The sequence below is a fragment of the Lissotriton helveticus genome, assembly GCF_964261635.1.
Source record: "Lissotriton helveticus chromosome 1_1 unlocalized genomic scaffold, aLisHel1.1 SUPER_1_unloc_90, whole genome shotgun sequence".
NCBI lineage: Eukaryota > Metazoa > Chordata > Amphibia > Caudata > Salamandridae > Lissotriton > Lissotriton helveticus.
In genome coordinates, this window is record NW_027611737.1 from 395,176 (window position 1) to 409,932 (window position 14,757).

Consider the following 14,757-nt stretch of genomic DNA (forward strand, 5'->3'; position numbering starts at 1 on the left):
TACCTAGCTCCTAGCAAGGGGAGGGTGGTACAAAAGACGCTATAGACCTGGTTCCACTATCATTATAATATGATTTCTCCCTTCATATTTTATGGAACTGTAACAATGTTGATTGTATTGATCTTATGCATCTTTTTACTTATGTTAGCAAAGATACTGCATCTCAGAGCACGTAGTTGAAATAAACATTTTAAACTATACAGTGTCTCTGATTGCGCACGTTTTGGACATTTATGAGAATAAAAACAAAAGAGTGTTCTTGATTCCCACTATTCCTGAGAGGTCCCAAAGTCGCTTGGTAATTGGTAGCTTTGCTGTAGTACGGAGAATGAATGAGACACTGTTGCTAGTCGGATAGGGGTTCTGGGCACTGAGGTGGATTTTTGGTACACCACAATACACTGAGGTCCTGGTTTCCTGCGCATAGTTCTGTGCATGAGCAGAATTCCTGCAACATTGCGCCCAAAGTCTTGATTAGTGCTCGTATCTGTCCACAATACCCTCAACACCTTTTCCGGTTAACAGGTGTGACGGATTAACCTACCTATACGAATGTGTTATAGGTTAATTCAAGCATGAGATTTATGAAAAGGTTCACATTTTGAATTACTACCCTTTGTTGTACTGCAATTTATATACATTGTTTTTCTTCTCTATGTCCTCTTGGGTGATATTGACATAGCTCAGCATAGTTGGGCAGCGCTCTGGCGTCATCTGACGCAGTTTGGAGTACCAGACGATGGTATGTCGGTTATCTTTGTGGTGAGTGCTGATTCGGCGTTTCCCTTTGAGCTTTTCTACTCTTGGGTCACGTTTCCTGCAATAAATGCGGATGAGGATATGTTTCATACATACACTCACACTGCGATTCCTGTGAACTATACTCCATATAGGACACAAGAGTTTCCAATTTCGGCATGGCAGCATCGTCTTTGGTTGTATGGCACCCTCCCGCACACCGTAACTCTGGTTCGGTTAGGTCCCTTGTCAATTCCTGGGGCCACTTGGCCAGTCTTAGCCGGGTTCACACCATATCCACGTTATCTCAATGCCCCGATTGACGACTTGTGTCAACTTTATACCTCTTTTGTTGGGGTACAAAAGGCTTTAGTTCAATATGTTTCTTGCAGCGGAACAAGTTGGACCGGCCGGGATGTAGATTAGTCCAGTCATAGTTAATTTGGTAATGGGCAAGCACCCTCAAACTAAGTACGATATGCCTTATTGGCTTGCTGAGAAATTTGACCAACTGGAAGCAGTGTTTCCTAATACCACTCCTGTGGAAAAACACAGGATTCTCACAATTAGTTTGCAGAAAGACTTATTGCCAGAGGTAACAGATTGTGAGATTTGGGGTAAAGTATTTGCAGCAGAATATGCAAAGTGTTTCTGCACGGCGTCTATGAATGTCTTGCCCTCTGTGATCAAGCATGTTCCGGATGAGCACAGTGTGGAGGCGGCTGTCGAGTTGAGAATGAGGCTCGTTGGAGTGTTTGACGTAGTTGCTGATCTCATCTTTTGTAATGTAAAGGGAGTTGCGGTTAACTTTCAGGTGTCGAATGCTTTGCGCCTTGTCCAAGACGTCGACAAACCCCGAGCGTTACCGTGAAATATTGCGGAGGCTTATAAGACCACTGGCCGCAATAGTTTGGGTGTTAAGCCTTTTGCTAAAACGACAACTCAACCGCAGACTCAGATAGCAAAGTCTACTACAGACTACCATCCAAATTTTCCAAAACAGAATTGGAAGAATAAAAATATGGGGAAGCAGCAATAGAAACAGGGGTCGCCTCTGGCATCGCCGATACCAGCGTCTACTGAGCGCACAAGATTTGTGCGACCACACAAGAATTAGGTCTCCTGATAGATTTCAGGTTCCTGAGCAACGTTCTCCTCGTTCTTCACAGGAAACATCGCGCGCAAGCTGGTGGAGGAGAACACGGCAGGGGTCGGGGTGCCCCACAAGGACATGAGCAGCCCCGCCGGTCTGATGGTAAAGGCAAGCAGGAAGACTTGCCACGTTAACGCCCTCATTTTCAGAAAAAGAAAGTTGCTGCGTTAACCGTAAGGTATGCCACGGATAGTGAGAACACAGCTTGGGAACCTAACATGGGCATTAACGCTGCTCGACAGCGCAGCGGAGGTTACAATAGTGCGGCAAGCACTGCGTCCATATCTGAAGGCGACAGCAACTGAGACTTTTATCACAATGGAAACTGCTGACAGTAGGGTGGCTCCCCCTGACAGACTATATGATATAGTTCTTTTAATAGAAGGTGACATCCAACGTGTAATAAAAGGGATTTTTTTGGGAACATCTGACCTCTACATATGACATTCTGTTAGCTGAGTCAGACTGGCCCCCGTTTTTCATTTTGGCTGCTCTAAGAGGGGAGGAGGTCACCCTCCCCAGCTTTCCGCACACCGTGCCCAAGGAGCAGAAGAGTGTGCTCTGGTGCCTGCACCTGTGTTGTACCATACTCAAGTCGGGTGGGATAAACTTTCTCCCAGACACGAGATTCCAGTGCGGTTTATGCCACAGGCACCACCCCACTATCCCATGCGGCGATTGGCTAAAGCCCCCGTTGCGGAAATCCTTGAACAATTAGAATATCAAGGTGTGATTGAGACATGTGTGACACCCATGAATAATCCTCATTTCACTGTTTCTAAACCTGATGGGTTGTACTGCCTGGTTTTGGATTATCTTTGTGAAACAAAGGAGTTAGGTCCATGTAGGGTATGGGGTTGACTGGATCGTAATAAACTAGAAAACACAAGAATATGTCTACACCCAATTAATTTCCAAAAACGTATTTCAGGTCATAGGAGAAACACAAACGTATTGAGTTTGACCCGGTATTTTTATTTATACCTGTCTATTTCGAAAAAAAAATTCATTCTTCTTTTGAAAGTTGTGTGCAAAAGTAGTAAAATGGCGTTTCAGCAACTAACTCACTTATGCTAACATAGCAATGTGTGCAGGCAGAACAGTATCTTGAATACACCCTCCCTTGATCGGGTCAATGCACGAAAAGAAACATAAGAAGAATGTGGAGTTCAAGTTCATCCAAGAAAGAAATAAGTTCATTCTTGTCAAAAAATGGGTCACGAGGAAATGAAAGGGGCAAAAAGAATAGAATGTCTATTAAAAAAGAAAAAAATGCAAGTGAGAAAAAAAAATAACACCACGGGGAGAAGCAAAAAACTTGAGTGATGCATCGCATGCTGGATCGTTGCCAATCGAATCCATCAGCGTGTATGCACAGTATGTCGCAACAGCCTCCAAAAGGAAGTCATTGTTATTGTCAGCAAAGAGTTCCGCCATTCAGTTTAGTAACGGAAATTAACAAACATGTCCTTCAATTGCAGGAGCCTCTAGCACGATCAGAGGACAACTTGCGTTAACGTCAAGATAACTTCTGTTAGACCTGGCACCTTGGCGTGAGTTTCCCTTCCACTTTTTGCTGTTGTGCCTCAGATGTTTTTGCTGGTGTCCGCTACTCGGGGCACTGCGCCACGGCCAACCCGTGCCGCAGTGCAAGTGCTCCCTACTGTAAAGTGTACATGTGATTGATATACCTGATTGGTTCATTGGATTTACTGTCAGTCCCCAGTAAAGTGCACCAGGAGTGCCGGGGCTTGTAAATGCCAATACTGCTAGTGGGCCTGCAGCGCTGGTTGCGCCACCCACAGAAGCAGCCTTAAAATGTGTCTAGGGTCTGCCATTGCAGAACCTGCGTGCAGTTTGGTACTGTCATGCTGGCTGGGCAAGTGCACACACTTGCCAGCCCCTAAACCTTCCCTTAACTTCCTATTAGTCACCCCTATGGTAGGCCTGAGGGCAGGGTGCATTGTAAGTGTAAGGTAGGACATGCCCTGATGTGTGTGGCAAGTCCTAATAGTGAATTACTGCCAAATTCATTTTTCACTATTGTAAGGCTACCAGTTCCCTTCTAGGCCAGATGGGCTGCTGGAATTATTACACTCTATAATCCCAGCAGGCTCAGGGAACATGGTAGAAATTAATGTTTAGTATGCCTGAACTCAGAATAATAAAATACTTCTTTTAGTAAAGTTTATTTTAATATCCTGGGTTTGCAAATGCTACTTTTAGAAAGTTAGCATTTGCTTGTCTAACCATTTCAGCCCGCCTCTGCTCTTGTGTGTATCTGACTGTCTGAGGGTGTGAGTGACAGGGCTGGGAGTTGACAGGTTGTGAATAGCAGGATGACACCTTAGTGGGTGGTGGGAGTTTCCCCTGAATGATGCATCAGGCTGTGCTCTGCCCCCACAATGCTGGCTCCGCCCTCCTGGGGAGCGACTGATGACTCAGCCTGCACCTGGCCCAGGAAGGACCGAAGCTTGTCAACAAAGTGCTCAGGCTGCCCCTGTCCTCACAATGCCGGCTCCGCCCCCCTGGGGAGCGGCTGATGTGCCTGCCCTCACACTCAATGCAGAAGCAGAAGTACCCACCAAAAGTGCTCAGGAGCTGAGAGCAGTTATGCAGAGGCCCCCCTGGCCAGTGAGAACAAAAGAAACTGTGTATAAAAGTAGGAGCCCTGCTCCTTGTAAATCAGAATCCTGTTTTACCACAAAGGACCTCTGCCCGACCAGAAGGAGAAGAGACGCTGGAAGGACTGGCCTGCTGCTTGCCTTGCTGAGAAAGGAGAGGTGAAGACTTGCTAAAAAGACTTTGTTGCTTTGTGCTCTAAACATTCTCCAAGGGCTTGATTGAGCTTGCCCCCTGAACTGGACCCCAGGACTAGTGGGTCCTTGGTGCTTTTGCTCGTCCTGACATTCGAGCCGTGTGTGCATCCCGCTGGATCCAGACTGCGCCCCTCATCGCCCCTCCTAGGGCTGTGGCACTCGGGAGCTTGCCAGCCTCTGCCCTGTGAGAGCCTCGCTCCGACCGGAGTCGCTCTCTGCCCCCAGGCTTGGCTACCTGCTCCTCTGCCCCTTGCCTGCTACTGGAAGCCCTGAAGCGCTCTCCCCCCTCCTGCCGGAATTCCCTCCAAAGATTGTGATCTACGCCGGGTCGACAGCTGCACAGTCCGTGCCCTGTGACCCCGCTTCGTGATCTTGGAGGCTTGTCAGGCCGCGCCGCCCCCGCTGAGGAGACCCCCGCACCGTCGTGCCAAGGGTCGCGGGCCGCGCCTGCCTGATTGCACACGCCCGCTGGCGTCAAGATCCAAAAGTGCCCCCGATCGCCGGAGTCGCACAAGCCTGTGCCGACCCCCGCTGAAGAAAAAGGAAGTGTTCGTGAAGTCACCCCGGGCTAGGGGCCCGCAACGTTTGTCTTCCCCTTGGTTGCCGCTCCTGCCTGCAAGTGCCAAGGTACTGTTAATATCCCCCGCGGTGCGAGCCGTTCCTTTCACCAGACTCGCACCGCTCTGCTCTGTGTGCCTGCCTGCAGCCGTGAGCGCGCTCCAGCCCCTCCCGCTGGAATCCTTGGAAGTCGCCGAGTGCCCGGAGCCCCCACGGGTGAGTGAAAGCTGAAGGCTTCGTCTGCACTCCCCGTCAGGGACTCCGAGCCTCCCCCTGCCGCCCGCACTGCTCCCGGAGCCCTCCTGCACCGCTGGGCCGGCCCGCCTTTAACTCTGTCCTCGAGCCGAGAGGAAGAGCCGGGGCCGGCACAGGCGTGCTCACGCCCGATGCGTGAGCGTTGGTAGGGGCCGGGTCAGTTTCACCGCGAAGAGGCAGGAGAGGCGCTGCCAGGCACGCCGAAGGCCGGGGAGAGTTCCAAAGCCCCAGAACGGAGAGAGGCTTTCTTTTAAAAGGCAAAGACACCGAGAGAACGTTGAGGAGCTGAATTTAAAAGAGGAACCATTCTGAAGTGCAACTAAAAGAACTATTGTTGGAACTTTTAAGTTAGGAAATCCATAACAGAAGCGAATTAACAAAGAAATCTCCATTTGAACTGAAACTAAGAGAGTTTACCTATTTACATCTGTGGTAATACAAAAACGTTATTTGGTCTTGTACTAAGTCTGAACTGCATAGAGATATATATTTTTACATAAAGAAGCGTATTTTTATATACTCACAGCCTGGTGTCCATTTGTGGGGGGATTGGTGTATTTTACTGTGTGTATGATTGCAAATGCTTAACTGACTAATGCCTGAAGAATAGCCTTGGCTGCTCACGCCACGCACCTAGAGGGTGAGCAAGGGTAATTCTGAAGGGTCATCCTTTGCCCTGACTTAGAGGAGAGGGTCCCTGCTTGTCACAAGTACCTACTTGCGCCAACCAGAGACCCCCAATTCTAACATTGGTCGCAGCGGTGAGGATTTGCGAATTTGCATTTGTAGTTGACATACAGTGAATTGCTGATCACCACATAGTGAGAGCAGACCTATAACGCAGCCACAGGTTTCCATTTTTTTTAATTTTGTTGAGACATCTGCCATTGTTGGAGCCATGCCTGGCTCACTCCCTACTGGAAGGGCACCCTCTGTCATTTCTGGAATTGATGATGTGGATTGGGAACAAGGAGGCCTAGAGGGCTACAGAGTACAGGATTTGAGAGACCTCTGTATAAAGTTCAGAGCTGCACACCCTGGGTGCAAGAAGAAATCCCAATACATCAAGGCGCTGAGAGCCTGGAAGGAGTCAAGAGATCCCCAGACCCCAGTGGATATCATTCCACCAGATGGCGCTGTGGAGCCCCCCAGAGGCCTGTCACCAGAGGAGCTGGCAGACAGGGCCGCAGAAAGGGCGCATGCAATGGAGATGGCAAAATTGGCTGGGCAAATGGAAATGGACAAGCAAAGATTGGCCATGGAGGCACAGCAACGCCAGCTGGACCATGACCTAAGAGTGAAGGAGTTGGAGCTGAGAGGTTCTGGAACGACTCCTTCTGGTGGCAGCACAACGCCGGTGCAGGTAGAGTCCAAGGTGTACATCCCCAAAGATGTAGTTAAGGAGTTCTTTAGGGGGGATGACATAGGACAGTGGTTTAGGGCATATGAGGTAGCCATGTCCTCCCACCGGGTCCCTGAAAAGGATTGGGGAGCGGGGTTGTGGGGGAGGTTCCTTAGCGAAGGGCGGGACACCCTGCTAGATTTGCCCACTGCAGAACAGATTTCCTATCCCCACATGAAAGAGGCCTTAATGACCAGGTATGGGCTTACCCCTGAATTATATAGACAGAGGTTCAGGGGGTGTGCAAAGCGTCCTGGGACTACGTATGTGGAGTATGTGAATTTTTTTTGCAGAGCCCTGGATGGTTGGGTGAAGGGTAACAAGGTGAATGATTTTCAAAGTCTCTTTGATTTAATTGCATGGGAGCACTTGTCTGATAACTGTTTTCCTGAGTTACGCCAACACCTGATTGATAGCAAGCTGTCCAACCCGAGGAAGCTTGCTGAGGAGGCGGACCGCTGGCTCAGCACCAAGGTCCACAAGGGTCCAGTGGGAGACTCCGCCAAGGGTGGGCAGGGTCCCCAGCAGAAGAGTGGGGGGGACAGGGGTAAACAGAAAGGGTTCCCTAAAGGCCCCCAAAGTAATCCCCAAGGGAACCAGCAGAAGGGTTCTCAGCCTCCCCCACCCCCAAAGCAGAGTGGGGCCCCGACAGGTAGACCTGTTCCAAAGGGGCCCTTCAATTGTTTCAGATGTGGTGACCCGGGGCACATAGCCAGTGACCCCAAGTGTCGCCTGTTTGGAAAACCAGCACCCACTGGTGCTCCCCCCGGCAAGTGACTAGTGTTCACTTAGGAGAAGAAGTAATGGTCCCAGGGGGTGGAGATCCTGTTCAGATGACCCTAGTCTCATTAGGAGACAGTGAAATGGTCCCCACAAACTACCTGCCCTGTAACACTAAGAAATATGGGCAGGTGGTGACCATCAATGGTAGGAAAGCTGAGGCTCTTAGAGACACAGGAACCAGTGTGACTGCAGTGAGGCAGCACCTGGTGTCTCAAGAGCAGGTTGTACCCCATGCCTACTGTAGGGTTGTCAACGCTGACAATTCTGAGAGCCAGTGTCCGATGGCTCAAGTTCCCTTCGAGTGGGGGGGGGGTCTCTGGTACTCTACAGGTCTGTGTGAGGAAAACCATGCCTGTTGACTGTTTGCTAGGGAATGACTTGGAGGACTCCCCTTGGGAAAAGGTGGAGAAAATGACTCACCTGAAGATGGTGGGTCTACCTGACTGGGCGTGCGTGACCACCCGGTCAATGGCAGCCAGTAGGGGTGATCAAGAGGTCCTGGGACCTGAAGGAGAGGCCCAGGAACCGGCCTTAGAGAGAAGGCGCAGGGGGCGCGGGAAACCGGCCCCTGCTGTTCCCACGGTCCAGGAGGAAGCAGACCTTGAGGGGGATGCCCTGGAGCCTACTGGGGAACAGATTGCTGAACTGGGGGACCTGCCTGAGCTGACCCATTGGCAGCAAGAAGGAGGCCCCTCCAGGGAGGAATTCTGCAGGGAGCAGAAAGAATGCCCTTCTCTCGTGGGTATGCGGCAGCAGGCTGCAGACCAGGCCAATGGTGTTCAGGCCAAAACACATTATGTGTACTGGGAGAATGACCTCCTGTATTCAGAGCCTAAGGCTGCTGAACCTGGGTCAGCCCGTGTGCTGGTGGTACCCCAGAAGTTCAGAGCCTTCCTACTGGGACTGGCTCATGATGTGCCATTAGCAGGGCATTTGGGGATGGACAAGACCTATGACAGGCTTGTCACCCACTTTTACTGGCCCCAAATGCACAAGAGCTCAGATACTCATTGTAGGACCTGTCCAACTTGCCAGGCAAGTGGGAAGAGTGGAGGGAAGAACAAGGCTCCCCTCCAACCATTCCCTGTGGTCAGTACTCCATTCCAACGAGTGGGTATTGACATTGTTGGGCCTCTGGACCCCAAGACAGCCATGGGCAACAGGTTCATCCTGGTCTTGGTGGATCATGCCACCCGGTACCCTGAAGCCATCCCTCTGAGGACAGTGACGGCCCCCGTGGTGGGACGTGCACTGATGGGAATTTTCTCACGAGTGGGATTCCCTCTAGAGGTGGTGAGCGACAGGGGGACCAACTTCATATCCAAATATATGAAGTCCCTTTGGCAAGAGTGTGGTGTAACTTACAAGTTCACCACCCCTTACCATCCCCAAGGAAATGGGTTGGTTGAGAGATTCAACCGAACCCTGAAGGGCATGATCATGGGCCTGGAAGGTCCAATGAGGCGTAAGTGGGACGTCCTCTTGCCATGCCTGCTCTTTGCATACCGTGAGGTGCCCCAGAAGTCCCTAGGGTTCAGCCCCTTTGAACTGCTGTATGGTCACCCAGTGAGAGGACCACTGAGTTTGGTAAAGGAAGGCTGGGAGCAATCTCCCAGGAAACCTCCCCAGAATGTATACAGTTACATGCTGGCCTTCAGAAACCAGACCAGGCGCTTCAGACAACTTGCTGAGGCAAATCTGGAAGCCAGCCAGGAAGAGATGAAGCGGTGGTACAACCAGAATGCCACTCTGGTAGAGCTTCAGCCTGGACAAGAGGTGTATGTCTTGGCCCCAGTGGAACCCTGTGCACTTCAGGATAAGTGGACAGGTCCATTTGAGGTTGTGGAGCGCAAGAGCCCAGTGACATACTTGGTGGACATGAAGACGCCCAGGAATCCTTTGAGGGTCCTACATGTTAACCGCCTCAAGCCCCACTTGAAAAGGTCCGAAGTGGGCATGTTGTTGGCAACTGATGATGGAATGGAAGAGGAGTCTGAGCCTCTTCCTGACCTCTTAGTGGCCTGTGAGAAAGATGGGTCAGTGGATGGAGTTAACCTCTCACCCACCCTGACCCCTGAACAACAGGAAGACTGCCGCCAATTGCTGGGGCAGTTTCCAGATCTGTTCTCCCTGGTTCCTAGTGTCACAGATTGGTGCGTCCATGATGTGGACACAGGAGACAGCTTACCTGTGAAGCATAAAGCTTACAGAGTGACTGACAGGGTCAGGGCCTGCATCAAGGAGGAGGTCTCCAAGATGCTTGCTCTTAGGGTGGTTGAGTCTTCCAGCAGTCCTTGGTCCAGCCCCGTGGTCTTGGTCCCAAAGGCTGCTGCGCCGGGAGCCACACCTGAACTCCGGTTCTGTGTGGACTACAGAGGACTCAATTCAGTCACCAAGACTGACGCGCACCCTATCCCCAGAGCTGATGAGCTCATTGATCGGCTAGGGGCTGCCCGGTTCCTCAGCACGTTTGATTTAACGTCTGGGTACTGGCAGATCGCCTTGACCGATTGGGCAAAGGAGAGGTCAGCATTCTCCACACCAGATGGGCATTTCCAGTTCCGGGTTATGCCATTTGGGATGAAGAATGCCCCTGCCACCTTTCAGAGGTTGGTCAACCAGGTGTTGGCTGGGCTGGATGAGTTCAGTGCCGCCTACCTGGATGACATCGCAGTGTTCAGTGGTACCTGGCCAGAACACCTGCGACACCTCAGGGAAGTGTTGATGGCCCTGCGCAAGGCAGGCCTCACAATCAAGGCAAGCAAGTGCCAGATTGGGCAGGGCTCAGTGGTGTACTTGGGACACCAAGTGGGGAGTGGCAAGGTGGCACCCTTGCAACCCAAAATTGCAACCATCCTGGCTTGGGAACCCCCCAAGACCCAGACTGCAGTGAGAGCCTTCCTGGGGCTCACTGGGTATTACAGGAGGTTTGTCAAGGGCTATGGCACTATTGTGACCCCCTTGACAGAGCTGACTTCTAAGAAGCAGCCCAGGAATGTGATTTGGACTGACACCTGTCAGAAGGCTTTTGACACCCTGAAGACTGCCATGTGCACGGCGCCCGTGCTCCTGGCTCCTGATTTCTCCAAGGAATTCATAGTGCAAACAGACGCTTCAGAGCATGGTGTAGGGGCTGTTCTCTCACAGATGACTGAGGAGGGCTGGGACCAACCTGTAGCCTTCATCAGTAGGAGGTTACTTCCACGGGAAAGTAGGTGGAGTGCAATAGAGCGTGAAGCATTTGCTGTGGTCTGGGCACTGAAGAAGCTAAGACCCTACTTGTTTGGGTCTCACTTCCGGGTTCAGACAGACCACAGGCCCCTCAGATGGTTGATGCAAATGAGGGGTGAGAACCCAAAACTGTTGAGGTGGTCCATCTCCCTACAGGGTATGGACTTTACGGTGGAACACCGCCCTGGCACAGATCACGCCAACGCTGACGGTCTGTCCAGGTTTTTCCGCCTTAGTGATGTGGAACTCCCTGGGGAAGGGTAGTTCCCCCCACATTTCAGCTGGAGGGGACACGTGTTAGACCTGGCACCTTGGCGTGAGTTTCCCTTCCACTTTTTGCTGTTGTGCCTCAGATGTTTTTGCTGGTGTCCGCTACTCAGGGCACTGCGCCACGGCCAACCCGTGCCGCAGTGCAAGTGCTCCCTACTGTAAAGTGTACATGTGATTGATATACCTGATTGGTTCATTGGATTTACTGTCAGTCCCCAGTAAAGTGCACCAGGAGTGCCGGGGCTTGTGAATGCCAATACTGCTAGTGGGCCTGCAGCGCTGGTTGCGCCACCCACAGAAGCAGCCTTAAAATGTGTCTAGGGTCTGCCATTGCAGAACCTGCGTGCAGTCTGGTACTGTCATGCTGGCTGGGCAAGTGCACACACTTGCCAGCCCCTAAACCTTCCCTTAACTTCCTATTAGTCACCCCTATGGTAGGCCTGAGGGCAGGGTGCATTGTAAGTGTAAGGTAGGACATGCCCTGATGTGTGTGGCAAGTCCTAATAGTGAATTACTGCCAAATTCATTTTTCACTATTGTAAGGCTACCAGTTCCCTTCTAGGCCAGATGGGCTGCTGGAATTATTACACTCTATAATCCCAGCAGGCTCAGGGAACATGGTAGAAATTAATGTTTAGTATGCCTGAACTCAGAATAATAAAATACTTCTTTTAGTAAAGTTTATTTTAATATCCTGGGTTTGCAAATGCTACTTTTAGAAAGTTAGCATTTGCTTGTCTAACCATTTCAGCCCGCCTCTGCTCTTGTGTGTATCTGACTGTCTGAGGGTGTGAGTGACAGGGCTGGGAGTTGACAGGTTGTGAATAGCAGGATGACACCTTAGTGGGTGGTGGGAGTTTCCCCTGAATGATGCATCAGGCTGTGCTCTGCCCCCACAATGCTGGCTCCGCCCTCCTGGGGAGCGACTGATGACTCAGCCTGCACCTGGCCCAGGAAGGACCGAAGCTTGTCAACAAAGTGCTCAGGCTGCCCCTGTCCTCACAATGCCGGCTCCGCCCCCCTGGGGAGCGGCTGATGTGCCTGCCCTCACACTGAATGCAGAAGCAGAAGTACCCACCAAAAGTGCTCAGGAGCTGAGAGCAGTTATGCAGAGGCCCCCCTGGCCAGTGAGAACAAAAGAAACTGTGTATAAAAGTAGGAGCCCTGCTCCTTGTAAATCAGAATCCTGTTTTACCACAAAGGACCTCTGCCCGACCAGAAGGAGAAGAGACGCTGGAAGGACTGGCCTGCTGCTTGCCTTGCTGAGAAAGGAGAGGAGAAGACTTGCTAAAAAGACTTTGTTGCTTTGCGCTCTAAACATTCTCCAAGGGCTTGATTGAGCTTGCCCCCTGAACTGGACCCCAGGACTAGTGGGTCCTTGGTGCTTTTTCTCGTCCTGACATTCGAGCCGTGTGTGCATCCCGCTGGATCCAGACTGCGCCCCTCATCGCCCCTCCTAGGGCTGTGGCACTCGGGAGCTTGCCAGCCTCTGCCCTGTGAGAGCCTCGCTCCGACCGGAGTCGCTCTCTGCCCCCAGGCTTGGCTACCTGCTCCTCTGCCCCTTGCCTGCTACTGGAAGCCCTGAAGCGCTCTCCCCCCTCCTGCCGGAATTCCCTCCAAAGATTGTGATCTACGCCGGGTCGACAGCTGCACAGTCCGTGCCCTGTGACCCCGCTTCGTGATCTTGGAGGCTTGTCAGGCCGCGCCGCCCCCGCTGAGGAGACCCCCGCACCGTCGTGCCAAGGGTCGCGGGCCGCGCCTGCCTGATTGCACACGCCCGCTGGCGTCAAGATCCAAAAGTGCCCCCGATCGCCGGAGTCGCACAAGCCTGTGCCGACCCCCGCTGAAGAAAAAGGAAGTGTTCGTGAAGTCACCCCGGGCTAGGGGCCCGCAACGTTTGTCTTCCCCTTGGTTGCCGCTCCTGCCTGCAAGTGCCAAGGTACTGTTAATATCCCCCGCGGTGCGAGCCGTTCCTTTCACCAGACTCGCACCGCTCTGCTCTGTGTGCCTGCCTGCAGCCGTGAGCGCGCTCCAGCCCCTCCCGCTGGAATCCTTGGAAGTCGCCGAGTGCCCGGAGCCCCCACGGGTGAGTGAAAGCTGAAGGCTTCGTCTGCACTCCCCGTCAGGGACTCCGAGCCTCCCCCTGCCGCCCGCACTGCTCCCGGAGCCCTCCTGCACCGCTGGGCCGGCCCGCCTTTAACTCTGTCCTCGAGCCGAGAGGAAGAGCCGGGGCCGGCACAGGCGTGCTCACGCCCGATGCGTGAGCGTTGGTAGGGGCCGGGTCAGTTTCACCGCGAAGAGGCAGGAGAGGCGCTGCCAGGCACGCCGAAGGCCGGGGAGAGTTCCAAAGCCCCAGAACGGAGAGAGGCTTTCTTTTAAAAGGCAAAGACACCGAGAGAACGTTGAGGAGCTGAATTTAAAAGAGGAACCATTCTGAAGTGCAACTAAAAGAACTATTGTTGGAACTTTTAAGTTAGGAAATCCATAACAGAAGCGAATTAACAAAGAAATCTCCATTTGAACTGAAACTAAGAGAGTTTACCTATTTACATCTGTGGTAATACAAAAACGTTATTTGGTCTTGTACTAAGTCTGAACTGCATAGAGATATATATTTTTACATAAAGAAGCGTATTTTTATATACTCACAGCCTGGTGTCCATTTGTGGGGGGATTGGTGTATTTTACTGTGTGTATGATTGCAAATGCTTAACTGACTAACGCCTGAAGAATAGCCTTGGCTGCTCACGCCACGCACCTAGAGGGTGAGCAAGGGTAATTCTGAAGGGTCATCCTTTGCCCTGACTTAGAGGAGAGGGTCCCTGCTTGTCACAAGTACCTACTTGCGCCAACCAGAGACCCCCAATTCTAACAACTTCGTTCCAGGAAGTCATGCGCAGCCGTATATATGTCCCAATTCGGTAAAACTCTGTCAGGAACCAGGCTTCGAGGGCCGCCGTCCGCATGATGCGTGAGAAACGGCAACCTTGACAATGGCGAACCACAATCCCCAGAGGGCTATGGGGCACGTAGCGCGGGACGTCAGAAGCGCCGCGCAGGTTAGGAGACTTAAGCCCGGAACTCTGTAAGAACAGTGCCGATAATTCTGCTGGAGGCGAGAGCCGGTGAGGAGCTGCCTTTTGGAATCCAAAGTTACCGTGAGTAATTTGGTGCTCCTGTGGCCGCCGGCGGGGGACACGCAGACCCGCGCCCCACGGGACCAAGGGTGAGCCTGAGTTGTTTACACACACGGCTGTGTGTGCATCGTGTGCAAATTGGACATCTGTGTTTGTTTTCCCAGTTTCCCTGGAGAAAAAAACGGCTGTTTTCTCTTGAGGGGAAAACGGTAACTAATAACTTTTGTGAGCTAATAGTGACATTTATTCCAATGGTGTGAATTGGAAGTTCTTGCCTTTGGGTCGTTGATATAAAACCCCTGTTTCTACCGAGTGAAAGTATTTCCGCTATCTGGATAGTGCAGTGCACGAACTTTAATAAGACACTACTGTACCTGGAGAAACTGTGAATGCGGAGTACATATGGAATTG

At 51.8% G+C, this 14,757-nt stretch overlaps 1 pseudogene; it reads right to left on the reverse strand.

Moving 5' to 3' along the window:
* LOC144806620 (uncharacterized) overlaps nucleotides 1–14,757 on the reverse strand; it is a 161,958-nt pseudogene that overhangs the window by 110,177 nt on the left and 37,024 nt on the right.